This window comes from Amblyomma mixtum, chromosome 3 (genome assembly GCF_055824585.1).
Source record: "Amblyomma mixtum isolate Tamu chromosome 3, ASM5582458v1, whole genome shotgun sequence".
Lineage (NCBI taxonomy): Eukaryota > Metazoa > Arthropoda > Arachnida > Ixodida > Ixodidae > Amblyomma > Amblyomma mixtum.
Window position 1 is genome coordinate 20,371,617 of NC_143014.1, and position 16,291 is coordinate 20,387,907.

The following is a 16,291-nucleotide window of genomic DNA, read 5'->3' on the forward strand; positions in this document are numbered from 1 at the left end:
GTTAAAAATAGGCTCCGTGATGTTTAACGACTGTTTTCACAGTGTACAAGGCAGGCCGGTCTTGCATGCGCGCCAAGTGCTGCATAGAAGATTGGGAGCTTACGCGACAAAAACAGCTGTAATAAAGGGAGAAACGTCTCATTTCGTGAAGAGTTTTCTTCCGCGCAACCTGAACCACTCATTTTGGTTGCGAAATATTGAGCAAAAAAATATGGCATTTTGTGTCCCGCCCAGTAACGAGCGCTTATATTAAACTGTTTTTTCGGCAAAAGGCCCGAAAAAGCCCGAATTGTAGAAACTTTTGCTCATTTTTTTAACTCAATTTATGCTCGAAGTAGAAATATTTTAAAACCCGAAAACGGAGGGCCCCATGTATCAAGCACTTCCTTGTCCTTTCACGCTATCCCTGCCCTCTGTAGTGCTCCTCGCTATCCTCTCCCTGTCCCTTTATTTTCATTGGCGCGTCCTTCATATATTAGACTGCAATTTTTGTGGCCGGCAGCACCTTTTTCTTCCTTTTTCTTTTTTGTAGTGAGAAACCGCAACTACTAGCCTACTAGGAGGTCTTTTGAAATCGTGTTAAACTGCCTGTAAACATAAACAGGAGTACCACTGAGGAAGAAGAATAAGTGACAAGTAAAAAGCTGATATTAGATAAGAATACCTCGTTGCTGGAACTCTCAATTCCATTAGAATACAGGCCAAGTAATCCATAGAGCGGTGCACCGAGATCACAAGAACTCGTTCAGCTCCTTTTATGGCCATCTGTGTTAGATAGCGGCAGACCTAGGTCAGAATACAAAATATTTGCGCAAGCTTTAGTAGCTAGACATATGAAAGGGGTAAGCAACAGATGTATAGCTCAAAGCACTAACCGGCAAATTAACTGCTAATATATGAAAATCTGCTGATGTATGAATGCTTTATTACTTGCATGTTTTCCTCATGACGTTCCACAAAATAAGCCATCCAAATCAAATTGCTTTGGTTCTTGGTGTCCTGCGCATGCTTGCTGTATTCCCTGTCATGAAGCTTCACAAAGTGCTGCTTCTAATAATTTCATGATCAATATGTCATAAGAAATTTTGCGATTACCAAGTATACGATGTCTTGCTAACAGAACTATCCATAAATGTGTACCCACTGAGGAGTCAATTTTTTCTTGGAAAGAACAGGCAGAAAGACAAGGGGCATAGAAAGAACATCCACCAGAACGTCCATCGTCTTTTTGTGCTGCTTTTTTTTCCAAGATGCGAGTTTTTGCAGTTATAGCTAGCCCTTTATTGTAAAACTCTGAAGAAATGCAAAAAAGTCCAGAATGCATGTGGAAGTTCCGAGTACTGTGTGATGTCAGTGGACAGTACATTGCCTCGAGTGATCGAAATTATCGGAGGCCTCCATTGCGGTATCCTTCTTGGCCCAAAAAAAGTGGTAACAGCAGTGTGAGGTTTCGAAAACCGACCAATAAAGAGCGGAAGTCCTTCTTCTAAGCGATTCTTTTTCCACGCACAATGGCGTAGCGTGGCACGTAGAGAGGAACCAACCGCAGCGCCAAATGGCCAATTGTCTAAATCAGGAAAATAGTACAGAAAGAACAACAACATGAAAATAATAAACGATGTTGGTTTCATATTTTATGGTAAACCAAGCACCTCGAATTATTATAAAACAACGCAAGTGTTACAACGATGGTTAGAACCGGCTTTGAGGAGTCACATGCAGCAAAGCCCGGCCATATAAGTGATACCTTGGCTGGCCTCTCTATCACGTGTGCCCTAATTAATGAAGCTCTACTATGAAGATTCACCATTTCGAAACCAACTAGGTTTTTTGCGGGCGAGTTACAGATTGGCTTTCTAAGCCCACTTATATTGCTGCCGCAGCCGCTTTCTGATTACTGCAGTGATTATCGCCTTTTCAAATTGGACAGAACAAGGTCATGCTGTCAGAGCTTCAGTGAAAAGTTAGCAGTCTTTACGCAGACGTTCCAGCTCCGCGAATAGCCGGCGACGAACATTTGCTTGACGCTGTGCCATCTAATAATTCGTGTGCCCTACTTAGAAGCGGTAAATTCGATGGCGTAAATATTCATGCATGTCAGAGCACGTGCGGTTTTGAGTCTAGAGTTTTGCACGTGGGCTACGAGAGATTTGCGTTTCGCTCTGTCTAAATCCGGCGTCTGCAGTCGGTACTCGATCACGCATCCTAACCGCGTTTAGAAGCCGGCCTGCAAAGCCGCTGGCCCAACCAGCAGGGTGATAGTCGGAATAAAATATTTTAAAATCGGAAACGACTTGAGGATGTGTTCTAAACATGGCCTTTAGTCAGATTTTTTAGACATTTAAAAGATGTTTTGTGCTTCGTGGGGAGGGTGGGGGAGAATTACCGCATGTGTCAGGCAAGTTCCGATAGCAAAGCGAAAAGAGAGAAAACCACGCATAGAGGAGGTTTCGATTTATTTATTTTTATCAGCAGGGTACAGGGCCGGAGGTTGTGCGCGATCCTCAAGGGTCTTATTTGAATGCCAAAGCACTACTAGTCTCATTACGAGAAAAGCGGGCGGCATGTGTTAGTGTATTAGTTTGCTAGTCTGTGCACTCGCAGATGGTGCAGAAAATCCCAGCCATGGAGAGAAATACTGGGTGACGTCATCAAGCATCGTCATTTCAGAAAAACATATACATGTCCTTCGTCTATATATACACCCACTGGCTGACCTCAAAGTGGCACCAGTTTTCCCGACTGCATTCGTACCAAAATTGTGGCCAACCGTTTGTTGTACAGCGTTCCGGCTGGTATCATACGATTTCTCGCTGCGTATAGCTTACATGCCCTAGTCAAGTTGGAGATTAGCTTGCAACAAGGATTCGAACCGACGACATATGTACCTTGAATTGTATGCCTCTCCAAACTCTATCTTGTTGTAGGCGAAGTTCTGGGTCCCGGCTCGACGGAACTACTGTCAGCACAACGCACGATCCCACCGGCAGGACAGGAATGCAGCTGAGCGAAGGAGTTCGAAGCAGGGGAAAGAAGACTGAATTTATTTACATTTCTACATGAGCCAAGATCAGGAAGTGGGTTTTCGACCGTATTCGTCGCCGTGCTTTATAACGTCCTTCTTCCCTAATTTTCCTAGGTTGAGGACGCCATTGCCAGGGTGAGAGTGGCCTGAAACTCACTCGTGCGCACAAACTCGCACCCCGCACTTGTGGGCACGCCCCCGTCACGTGTTGAGCCTGGGAGAGGAGGATGCCTTCGGGGTAACGTTGACTGTGGAATGCGACGTTCTCGGACCCGCCGATGGCTCCCCCACGCTGCCGACACCTGTCCGTCAGATGACATCCGTCACGAAGGGTCGGATTGCGAGGTCGGGAAAAGGGCGGAAGTGGTCCTTTGCCCTTGGGGACGTCCGCGAAGTTTGCAGAGCGCCCCGCCAGCCTGCCCCGATGCTCGGTACGCAGAAGAGCCACCGAAACGAGGATCCTTGACATCCGCCATGGTCGCTTCTGTGTCCTGTTGGGTCCCGCACTGAGAGGCAGCAAAGTACCTTGCCCTTCCCTCACAGTCAATTTGGCACGCCTTGAGGCCAACGTAGTTAAGTGGACAGGGGTTTCTCGGAACCATCCAGGAAAAACGTGGGTGCTCGCTGCTTCCTGCTGACGCTGATCTGAACAACTTCCACCCTTGAGTCGTAATTGAGGCATCCACGGAGATGTGAGACAGTTACTGCGGTATTTCCTTTCCTCAAAACTAGTTTTCGTACAAAAATTCTGATGTAACCGTTCGTCCTACTCCGTTGCGGATGCCGTCATACGATTTCTTGTTGCGTGTAGCGTACGTCTCTTAGGTTGGAGTCGGCTCGCGACAGGTATTCGAACCGGTTGTCAGAGTGTTTCACTCGGGCCTTTGTGGGTTTAGCGTTCTTGGAATCAGCGTTCAGAGGCGCGTCTTTGTTTTATTTCTGAGCACGCAACCTGCGTCGAGGTTGAACGCTCACGATGACACACTAATACGTTCGCCTTCATAGCACGTAAGCAGTTATAAGGGCCACCTGAATTTTGTTATTGGGTTTTATATCAAGTCAAGTCATCTTTATTTCAACATCGCAAAAATGCTAGGGGCGCAGCCAAAAAGCCTGTTAAAGGCTTGACGAGGGGCTGCGCCCCGTACAAGAACTTGGTAACTTCGGCGTAAGAGTTGACTATACAATGAAATATATTTTTAACAGAAACAACAGGACGAAATGGCACTGTCATATAATGTTTAACTAAAGACTGTAGAAAAGGTGACGTACAATTGCGGCAAAGAAGCAAAAACATACACGCAGTGTGGAAAACATTTTTACAGAAATGCACACTTTCAGTGAGGTAAAAACAGGAATAATAGCATTATCTGCACACTCTAACTAATCAAATGTGTTTAGGAGAAGAGGCAAGGGGTAACTTATGCTCTGCCGCCCGTAATTTGTTCGGGTTAACGTAATGGCGAAATGATTTTTTGTACGCGTGCTGTAATTGGTAGACTTGCGTTCAAGCCTGTACAGTTCCTTGAAGAAGATAGCTGTATTTATGGCTGTAGTCCTGTAGCGCCTTAATAAGGTTTGCTTATATTGCTGCGGGATAGGAGTTATATTCAATTTACGAAAAATCGCTTCTGTTGGTGCGTCTCGAAAAACGTTGACGATGATTCTAAGGGCTCGTTTTTGTAATCTATGAAGCTTGCTAACATTCGAAAAGGTGGTGGTCCCCCAAACCAAAAAGCAGTAACCTATAACAGAAGAAAATAGGGACTGAAAGATAATTTTTTTTACACATTGTGGTAAACAATACCGAAGCCTAGAAAGAATACCCGCTACCTTAGCTATATTGTTAATCGTAGTATCTATATGTTTATTCCATGATAAATATTCATTGAAATACACTCCAAGGCTTTTAAATTCCGAGACAAGCTCAATTTTTGCCGAACCTAGCCACAGTGAAAATCCCAGGAAATCAATGATCCTATTTCTGGGACGGAAAATCATTGCTTTGGTTTTTGGTATTAATTTCCAAGGAGTTAATGGCTGTCCATTCATGGAGGGAAAGCAAACACTGATTCGCCTGTCCAAAGAGATCATATACATTAGTTGATTTAAAAAATAGGCTGGTGTCATCAGCATACATTATAAATGTGCATTTGTTATCTAGACTAGTAACATCATTTATGTAAAGGTTAAATAGCAGTGGACCCAATATGCTGCCTTGAGGAACACCAGCTCGTAGAGCCTGTATATAGGAAAGCTGATTGTACATCTTGACCAGCTGACAACGAAAGGTTAAGTAAGATCGGATTAACTGAAGAAAGACGCCCTGAAAACCGTATATGTCTAGCTTGGCTTTTAAAGTCTCATAGTTGATCCGGTCGAACGCTTTTGAAAAATCAACGAATATGCCCAGAACAAGCTCCCTCTTTTCAAATGATTCAAGTATTAATTCTTTCTGCACAAGAAGGGCGCTCTCTGTCGATCTGCCTTCTCTGAAACCATGCTGACATGTAGTTATTAGGTTGTGTTTTTTACTAAAGCTAGCGATACGTCTAAACATCACCTTTTCTAGACATTTTGAGAAGACGGGAAGTATTGATATTTGACGATAGTTAGAGAGGTCGTTTCTGTCACCGCTTTTATAGATAATAGAAACCCTAGCGATTTGCATCCGCTTTGTAAATACTCCGTTTTCTAGGCAGATATTGAATATGTACTCTAATACTTGGCTGATAATATCAATGACATATTTAAAGGGTTGCACCAGGAAGCCATCTATATCACGAGACCTGCTGTTACGAAGGGTTGCGAAGTGACTTTGAATCTCATGCTTATCTGTCAGCGACAGAAAAGAAGTTTCAGGGTTACGAATTTTTAGATATTGTGCAGAGCGTTGATCATGAGCACTCCTCACAAGTGAAGCAAAGTGATCGTTCAAGCGATTGGCCAGCTGCCTTCCGGATAACGTGCAGTCGCCTATTGTGATCGATGTACAAGTTTGAGGGTCTCTTTGAGGGTTTAAGATATTGTTAATTTCCTTCCAAACAAGATCGCTTCATCTTACTGCATTGTAGTCGAATAGCTTATTCATGTTGTCTTTCTTTGCTTGGCGAAGAAATGATGTTACCTGGTTTCTGAAATTTTTCAAAGCTTTAAGGTCATCAGGAGCTCTTGAAGCAAGGGAACGGCTGTAGAGTTTGTTTTTTTTTTGTTATCATTTCGAGGCAGTCTCTGTTGATCCACGGTTTACGAGCTTTCCTTAGCTTTTTGCAGGTTCTTTCAGGAAAGCACTGTAAATATATGCTTGTAACTATCTTTATGAAAGCGTCGTACGCTAGATCGTACACGCATTTCCAGGACACTTCCTTAAGTTTGGCTCTGAATAGTTCTAAGGTATCTGGATTTATCGTTTGGTATGTTTGAACTATTTGCTTCTTTCGTTGACGCTTGTTCACACGATCAGCAAAGAGAAAAATTGGTAAGTGATCACTCAGTTGAGCACAGATTACACCAGACTGTGTGAATGTACACTGAACATTGGTGATAAAAACATCGATGGATGAGCCTGTATGCATTCTTTTTGGCTCCAAGATGACGTTTCGAAAACCGTTACAATCGAAAACCATATTTAATTCACGCTGTTCATGGGTTAAAAAATCTATATTGATGTCGCCACCTAATATTAGGTTCAGCCTATTGTCAGTTATCCAGGACAAAAAATCGTCAAGAAACAAAAGTAAAGAAGACACATTTCCACCGGAAGGACGATAAACCACTGAAAACACATTTGAGCCACACCTATAAGAAAGTATTTCATAGTCGTCGACTACCATGGAGAAGCGAGGAATAACACAGCCATTAAAATATTTGTTTAACATTAACATCACACCACCTCCTTTCTTATTAACTCGATGCTGGAAAAATGTATTGTGATCTTCGAGGGTTAGAACTTCTTCATCGTCCCGATACCAAGTTTCTGATATCATAATTACATCAAATGAGAATTTTAGCGACTTGAGAAAAGTAAAGACCTCATCTTCTTTGTTGCGTAATGACTGAGCATTCAAATGAAAGAAAGACGTGACATTTTCGTTTTTCGAATGTAAATTAGAAACATCAGCGGGCAAGAAGAGCTGCGTGGCCATGATGAAGTGTAACAAAATCAATGGGAAGGTACTTTCCTTAAACTATTTTATCTAGGTCACCTACACAGGCAATGCGGATCGCATCGGACGATTCATCCTTTCTCGCGAAAATGCGTTCATTTCTCGTCCAGACGAATTTCCATTTTTTCTCCTTTTTTTCGAGAGACAGTCATTCCCAGCAGTTTTTTCAAGTTGGGGCAAAGGTGCTCGTTAACATAAATTGCTGCACGAGGCCGGGACAGGCTTCCGTTTGAATCACCTTCGGAGTTAGAATTTCCATCGGCAACGCTTGCCTATGCAACTGTTTCAAGGTAAATACTGTCAGTGGTAATCTTTGATTGTCGGGCTTTATCAAGTGCAGCATCACGCTTTGGCCGATTTCGGAATTGTACGATAATGATTGGGCATGGGTTATTCGTTGTCGGGACACGATGACAAATTTCTATATCCTGCATTGTTATCGGTTCTTTGATAGCTTCGCCAACTTTCAGAAGTATCTCAGGCAGATGTTCGTTCTCATCAAAAGGAAGACCCTTGATTTCGACATTTTTTTGCCTTGAATATTGTTCAAGCTCAGTTAGGCGCTGTTCATAGCTAGATAGCAGTTTTTTCACAGAAACCTGTTCAGTGGACAGTGCTGCATTTTCAGCTTTCAGCGCCTTGTCCTCCTCTTTTAGAGCAGAGTATTCAGCCTTCAGATCATCAAACTGGGACCGACAATAGTCGACGCTTGTGGTCAGTTCTCGATGGTCTTTACGGAAATCTCTCTCGATTGCGCTTCGCAATGCAGCAATGCCCTTCTGAAATTCATCTCTCAGCTCATCCCGCAACTTATCAAGTTCCGCGGCATATTTTGAACCACACTTGACTCAAACGCACTTGGCAGCGGCAGCAGCAATAAGCAAGATTATTGGGGCTAATAAACTGCAATGAATCAGACCTGTGAATAGCAGAAGATGCGTATGAGCCAACAGCCCCTGTCACTGCCGCCGCTACCAAGTGCTGGCTGGGGCTTGTTCCGAGGCTTTTTATATCTTTTCTGGGGCCTGGCGGTGAAGCTTGGAAGCGTCGGTATTGCGCATGGCAGTTTCTTCAGCGATGCCAAAGCAGCCGGTCGTTCGGTGGGACAGGTGATAAGGTGCACAGCAGTGATCGACGATTCCTGTGAATAGCAGAAGATGCGTATGAGCCAACAGCATCTGTCGCTGCCGCCGCTACCAAGTGCTACCAAGGGCGGGTCTGAGGAAGTACCAACACGCTTCTTTGTTTTCGAAGGTTCCAAAAATGTGAGAAAAGGCGGGATACGGGGTCACCGACAAAGACTGGGTGGTCTAGGTAAACGTTCTCTCTGGCGCAAGACGCACCAGTCTGCGTAGTTGGGACACCGGGTCCCTTGCATCAACTTTAGGCGGTCGACTATGCCTGCCGCAGCTGGTCGCATCTGTTCCACGCTTATATCTACGACTTGTAAATAGTTGCACACAAGTCTTAAGTTTCCATTGCACAGAGTATCCGTTCTCCTCTCTATCCAAGCAAGTGCACCAAGGTACGAACTACCAGCAACCGTTGCAGTCTTAACATAATTAGTGCGCTATAGTGACAGCGATAACCGGACAAGGTCGGAAGATCCAGCATATCCAAGGAAAGACCTGCGAGCGGCATTAACAGGAGGCTGCTTGAAGGTGCGTGAAGTATCGCGAGCCGAGGCGCCAAAGAATACGAAAAGTCCAGCCGATCCAAAGCGAGGTCTGCGAACGACGACAGCGGAAGGCTTCGAACGAGAAGGCACGGGTAGCATCAGGCCTGAAAACATCGCTGACAACAAGCCGGTGCTCAAGGGAGGACTGGAAGTCGAACCGGAAGGTGGATGCCGCCGAAGAAGCCAACAACTCAACGCTGTAGAAACGCAGAAGTGCTGCTTATGGACGGCGGCTAACGCGAGGAGTGACGCGGACTGGCACGGCTAAAATGTGAGTTGACCCCGCCTCCCTCTACTTGACTGTTTTGTGTGCGAGCCTTGACATACTGGTCGCGGCCTAGCATTTGGCGCAATGGGCAGTTTTTACCATTCAGCTAGGTACCGGAAAGGCGATACGTTGTACTCGAAAAGAAAGTTCAACGGCTACTTAACACTTTCTGCGCGTGCGATCTGCTCCGTCTCACTCTCCTCCCAGACTACACTCGGACATGAACCTCTCGAATTTCAGTTTCGTTATTTCTGATTCCCAGCACCGAGCAAGAAGGCAGTGGCGTGGTGGCTAGAAGCAACGAGTAAGAAAGCGGCAGCGGCGTGCAATCGCACAACCAATCGCCTTCCAGGTTCGAGCTTCTGAGCGAATCTGGTTGCCACGACAGATGTCAACGATGAGCCAGACAGCGTCGTCCAGTCCGGGCGCGAAAAGGGCTGCGGATCCGCCAATGATTTTATTTGCCGAACACATGGAAAAGGTGGACGTCCAGGCGCAGGTCGCTGAGTTGTGTAGAACAATGCATCCCAATTCATAAAGCGGGCGATTGCGAGAGGGCGGTCGCGCGGACCCGCAATTAGGGACTAGTGAGATTTATCAGGGCAGCACCGAAAAATACACTAAGAAAGGCGCTGCGGAAAGCGAGTCGGATAACTTCTTGCACTGAATTCAAAAGCGTTAACCGAAGCTTCGAGCAGAGACTGCCAGGGAGCTCACCGATGAGCATCTAAGCGAGCGGCAAGCGGCGGCTTGCCAGAGATGGAGCGGTGCATTCGATGCGCAGTGCGGGCACCGTTGGACTAGTTTTGAGGTATGCCTCTTGCCAGGAGCAGAGACTGACACCCGCCCCTTCTCTGTGGACTGAGCTACAGAAAGGCATTGTAGAGCTTGGCAAACCCGCCAGAGTAAACAACACGATATCCCACCTTCTGACGAATTACACGCCGATCTTCATAGTTTGAGGAGCAGAAAGGTTGCCACGTGCGGTGACCAAACAGTGCAAGTGACCACCTGCCGTTTGCAGCCCAAGCGGCCCGATTATCGTTCAGACGAAATGAAAGGCGGCGGTGGCGCAGAAGCTCAACTACGAGGCACACCTGTTCGCTTTTCTGCCGGTTCCCTCTTTACAGGGCCCAGACCTGTAACTAGTGCAAAAATGTAGAAGGCGAGATCGCAGCACATTTAGCGACAGCTGAGGGCTGACTTCCGGCCATGGGGTAACCGCGCCCAGTCATGTATTTTGTAGAAGACGCCGTGCGTGATGCTTTATGTTCCGTTTTGGTTCTGCTGTGTTAGTGTTTTTAGTGTATAGGGTGCTTTTGTGTGTATTTGTGCTCATAAGAAGTTTGTGTCACACGGAGGGGCAAATGTCCAGCCTTAAGCAGGAGACGGGTGTGCAGAAATTTAGCCAGCGCACAGCTTCGGTCTCCGTTTGCCAACTGCCACACCATTGCAAGCAGGGATACGCAGAGCGGCAAGCACCACTCGGCTCAAGCTCTGCGCAGAGCCGGTATCACATTGCCTGCGCGCTGCAGTCTCTGAGTGCTGTTTGTACATCACTTCCGCCCAGTAAAGAAAAAAGAGCGAGACCATAATAAATGCTGTCTGCTATATCCAAGCAATGAAAACATATTTGCGCAACAGCCTAGCTTTCGGGAACGGCGCCGCCCGCGGGCGCACCGGGCGCCTAACTGGTCTGCTCCCTGGCTGCCCTGGTCTTCGCTAAGCTTAGCCAGTTTCGTATCGATGCCGCAGTGAAGGGCGCTTCGGAAGTGGACAGCGCCGTAATAAACGTACTACTCTCGTCACCACATTACTGTGAACCCTATCTAATAATAAATTAAAGATATGCTCGATTTCCGCGTCATTCCAGCAGGAGAGCTACAAGACGCCAGGCGAGCCGCACCTGACAGCAGCAGCAAAGCGGTAATGGGAAGCATATCTACCAACAACTCGGCATTAAGTAGGGTGCATGTGTCCAGGAACTTGGCCGGCGCGCCGCACCGGTCGCCGCTTAGGAACTGCAGCCCCACTGCAAGCCGGGACGCACGGAGCGCCAGGGAGCGGGCGCGTGGCTTCACTCAAGCTCCGCCCACAGCCGGTATTAATTTGCCAGTGTCTGAGAGTTGCTTGGCATGATGTTATTCTTGTCCGCACAGAAAGACAAAATATTAATGCAAACAGAAGGACCGTTATATTTGAACAGCGACAAAGCATGCCAGCGCATGTAGCGAGCTTTTGGCAAAAGGGCGGCTTGCGGGCGCGCCGCGCAACGAACAGCGCTGCTGCCTGGCTGCTCTCTTGGTCTATAGCCTGTTTCGCACCGAAGCGGCCGCGGACGGCGCTTCATAAGTCAAGACTGTTGACATCGCTGCTGGTGGTCCTCTGATGGGCAGAAGCCAGTTCGTTTTTCAAATTTATCCGAAAAGAGTATCATATCGAGCCTCAACCGTAACAAATCTGCCGAACTTGATAACTTGCTCATATAGAGAAACACTGCACCCCTGAAGCAAGCTTTGCTGTTCATTTGGAATGGCATAATCGAAATTGGTGTATTCCCTGATCCTCTGAAGTATCCAGGCGTTGTTCTTCTTTACAAAGCGGTAAAAAGCATGACACTGCCAATTTTCGTCCTATTTTTTGTTGTTTCGAGTGTGTCTCAGATTTTACAGAAGCATGCATCTGTGATTGATGCTTTTATTATTGGACATAGCGTATAAAGCGAGCAACAATATTGCTTTAATCCGAGGTCAGGAACCCAGGCGCTAGTGGACCGTCTTTCAGACTCGCTTCTTCTGAGCATTTGGGGCTCTTCTTAGATATGAAAAAGCATTCAAGACAGTGAACTATACTATTAACGTGATAGCGTTAGAGAGCTCGTGCTGCAGAAATCTTTGACAGTGAGTGAAAAATCCCCAGAGAAGCAATTCAGGAGGCAGGTGGGCCACCTAGGTCATGTAACCTTGTGGCGTCACCCCAACCTGCCCACCGGACTGTGCGCAGACTGCGCACCGTACCGGATAGGTGGCAGTTAAATTAATGACTGCTCGGGTAGAGCAACCTGGTTCGCTTCGCTTAACTGCTGCACCACGGCAACCCATCAACACCATCGCGTCATGCCTTTAGGTCGAGTTCAATTGTCCACTCCAGTCTTTTGCGCGATAAATTGTAGTCGTACGAATTAACGGGTACTTTCTTATCGTTGATTCAAAACTGCCTTCACAATCGCTTCCAAGTGGTCAAGTTAGGGCATATCTCCAGTGATGATGTGAGTCAGCGGTGTGGTGTCAATCAAGGGTCCAAAATATGTTGCCTGTTTTTCACCTTACATGTCAATGATTTATGTAACCACGTAAAATTGCACCAAATATATCTTTACGATGACCACACTGCTTGTATTGACCAAACTTGATTTTTAAGGTGCCCTTTTTGACTTTCAAGGTGACGTAATAGGGTTAGTGACTGGTTTGCTTCTAATTTAATTCCCATCAACAGCACAAAATGTCGACTCATTTGTTTCCGCCCACACAAGAGTGTACCAAATAAAGGTTTTATTTGTGTCACCCCTCATACTGTTTGGCACGTTACTGCGCATCTATAACCAGTGTGCCATCCGTTAAGTACTTTGTCTTATACATAAACTGCGATTTTCATAGAAAACACATATGAGAGACGTGTAAAAACCTCTGAAGTGTTGCATGCTTACTTTCTAATAAAGAAGTTTTCTGCCTTTTTCTATCAGAAAAAATAGTCGTCTTTGGCTTATATATAAACTGCGATTTTCATAGAAAACACATATGAGAGACGTGTAAAAAGCTCAGAACTGTTGCATACGTTCTCCCCGGCTATGCGCGGATGACACAGTTCATTACCTCCCGGCCCGCCCCGTGATGGCGTAAGCTACCGAGCGCACGCCGACCATGGCGGCCCTTGCTCTGAGGGAGTAAAGGAACGACACTTTGGCTAACACAAACAGGCGTTTATTGCTACAACAAAAGAAAGCCAGCTGGCCACAAAATGCGCTAAGGAATCGACGTCTTCCGACTCGCCAGCACGGTTACGAGCGAAAGTTGGCCCACGCAGGGCAAGGAGTAAACTCCGTGGCCGGAGTTCCGCTGGCGGAGAGCGGAGCGCCGCGCCTGAACGTCAGCGCGCGCCTAAATCCCCAGCCGGAGAGCGCCGGCACCCCACGCGCAGCAATCACGTCGTCCGTGGCGCTGCGACGCCGGCGCCCTCCCTTGCTAGTTAGCAACTAACGAGGCTAGGGTGGGTGCACTGCAGCAAAGCCAACCACAGGGGACGAGTAGGGCACGTCCCCACAATACATGTAAGGTAGAATTATTAGACTTTTGAAAAACACTGCAGAAAGTGTTCTTTTTGCACCTAGGGAAAAAATGCCTATCAGTGTATTCAAAGCAGCCGGTCTCTCTTCTTTTGATAATTTATTCAAGCAGACTGTCAGGCTGTCATGTTAAAATATTTTTGTTATGTAAGTACATACACAAAAATGTACCCTTGAGAGAGAAAGAGAGTGCAAAAGCTTTTATTCCCACCCGTCAGAGACAAATTCCCCTCTATGTTAGTCAAAGACTGTACACTCACTTCGGCAAAGCAATAAGTTAACGAACCGCTAGATGATTTGGTTTTTTTTTTACTTGCAGGAAAAGGCTGACAGCTGCCGTGTAAACGTTAGATGACTTGTAATCCTCACTGGTAATATTCTCACGTAGTGGTGACTGCAGTCCGGCGAACAGGAACACAGCGAGGAGCCGCCGCGGTGGCGCAGTGGCTATGGTGCTCGGCTGCTGTCCCGAAAGACGCGGGTTCGATCCCGGCCGCGGCGATTGAATTTCTTTGGAGGAGAAATTCGAGGCCCGTGTACTGTGCGATGTCAGTGCACTTTAAAGAACCCCAGGTGGTCGAAATTTCCGGAGCCCTCCACTACGGCGTCTCTCATAGCCTTAGTCGCTTTGGGACGTTAAACCCCATAAACCAACCAACCAACACAGCGAGGATGTCTTCGCAACGAAACTCTTTATTCGGGCTGACTTGAGCCCGCAAAGAACTGAATCACTCGGCGGCGGCGTAGCAACAAGCGTGCCCGGCGGTCGTCGAACAGAATGCCCGCCGCTGTCGGCCGTGCTCTTTTTAAAGCCGATAGCGAATCTTCGAGACAAAGCTTTAGAAGCTACTAGAACATTTTGGCACAAACTAGAGTCGGCTCCGTCCGGATGCGATCCATCGAGATAATTCTAGGCGCGTCTTGCGTCACAAACGAAGCGATAAAGCGGCGTGCCGGCAGCCTTGAAGCATGAACAAATAAACACAACAAACAAACGCTACAAAGACTCGCGGCATTACTCCCCTCTCAAAGAAGCATCGCCTCAATGCTTTAGAAAATAGTGCGGCTACCAACAATCAAAAACGGATTGTGCAAAAATAAACACCGAATGTGGAAACACGGCGTCCTTTAGCGTGCATGATAGGGCTTTAGGCGTACGACATGGACTAGTTCGGGTCTTACGCGGCGTCGCTTGGATGCAGTCATTTGGTCAGGGACGACTTCATAGTCCAATTCACCTAGCCGACGAAGAACCCTGTACGGGCCGAAATAGCGTTGCAAAAGCTTTTCGCTCAATCCTCGGCGGCGAATGGGCGTCCAAACCCAGACTCGGTCTCCTGGCTTATATTCCGCGTCGCGTCTTCTTAGGTTGTAACGTGCGGCGTCGGTCCGCTGCTGGTATTTGATCCTTAATCAGGCAAGTCTTCGGGCTTCTTCTGCGCGTTGTAGGTAGGCGGCGACGTCGACGTTATCTTCCTCGGTAGCGTTCCGCAGCATGGCGTCCAGCGTGGTCGTGGCCGCTCTGCCATGGACGAGCCTAAAAGGCGTCATCTGGGTGGTCTCCTGCACTGCAGTGTTGTAGGCGAAGACTACGTAAGGCAAGATGACGTCCCAGGTCTTGTGTTCGGCATCGACATACATGGCGAGCATATCGGTGATGGTTTTGTTGAGGCGCTCGGTTCCGTCCGTTGGTCTGCGGGTGGTATGCAGTTGTTCTCCGGTGGCTGGTTTGGCAGTAATAGAGGATGGCTTGCGTCAGTTCCGCTGTGAATGCTGTTCCTCTGTCAGTGATGAGCACATCGGGGGCGCCGTGTCGCAGAAGAATGTTCTCCACGAAAAATTTCGCGACTTCTGCTGCTGTTCCGTTCGGTAGGGCTTTTGCCTCGGCGTAGCGGGTCAGGTAGTCGGTCGCTATAATGATCCACTTATTTCCAGATGTTGATGTCGGGAACGGCCCAAGCAAGTCCATGCCGATCTGCTGAAAGGGCCTTGAGGGGGGTTCAATGGGGTTCAGAAATCCTGCTGGTCGGGTTGGAGGGGTCTTTCGTCACTGACAATCTCGGCAGGTTTTCACATAATGTGCGACATCGGCAGACAGTCGGGGCCAGTAATACTTTTCTTGAATGCGGCGGAGGGTGCGTGAAAACCCGAGATGTCCAGCTGTCGGCTCGTCGTGTGAGGCCTGAAGAACTTGTCCGCGCAGACTTACAGGTACAACAAGGAGGTAGGCTGTCGTGTTCGCTGCAAAGTTCTTCTTCACGAGGACATCGTTCTGTAAACAGAACGAAGACAATCCTCGCTTGAACGAGGCGGGGGTTGAAGAAACCTTGCCTTCCAAGTATTCGATCAGGCATTTTATGTCGGGGTCCGCGCGTTGCTGTTGTACAAAAGAGCTGGAGCTGATGGGTCCCAGGAAAGCGTCCTCATCGTCGTCCGGCGGCGGTGCATCTACAGGGGCTCGTGACAGGCAGTCGGCGTCAGTGCTTACGTCCGGACTTGTAAACGACGGTTACATCAAACTCCTGGAGCCGCAGGCTCCATCGAGCAAGCCGGCCGGAGGGGTCCTTCAAACTGGCGAGCCAGCACAGTGCGTGGTGATCGCTGACCACCTTGAACGGTCGTCCGTACAGGTAGGGGCGGAATTTCGACGTAGCCCAGATGATGGCAAGGCACTCCTTCTCAGTTGTCGAATAATTAGCTTCGGCTTTGGACAGGGAACGGCTAGCGTACGCGATGACCTTCTCCACTCCGTCAATTTTCTGAACGAGGACAGCGCCTAGGCCCACACTACTTGCGTCGGTATGAATTTCAG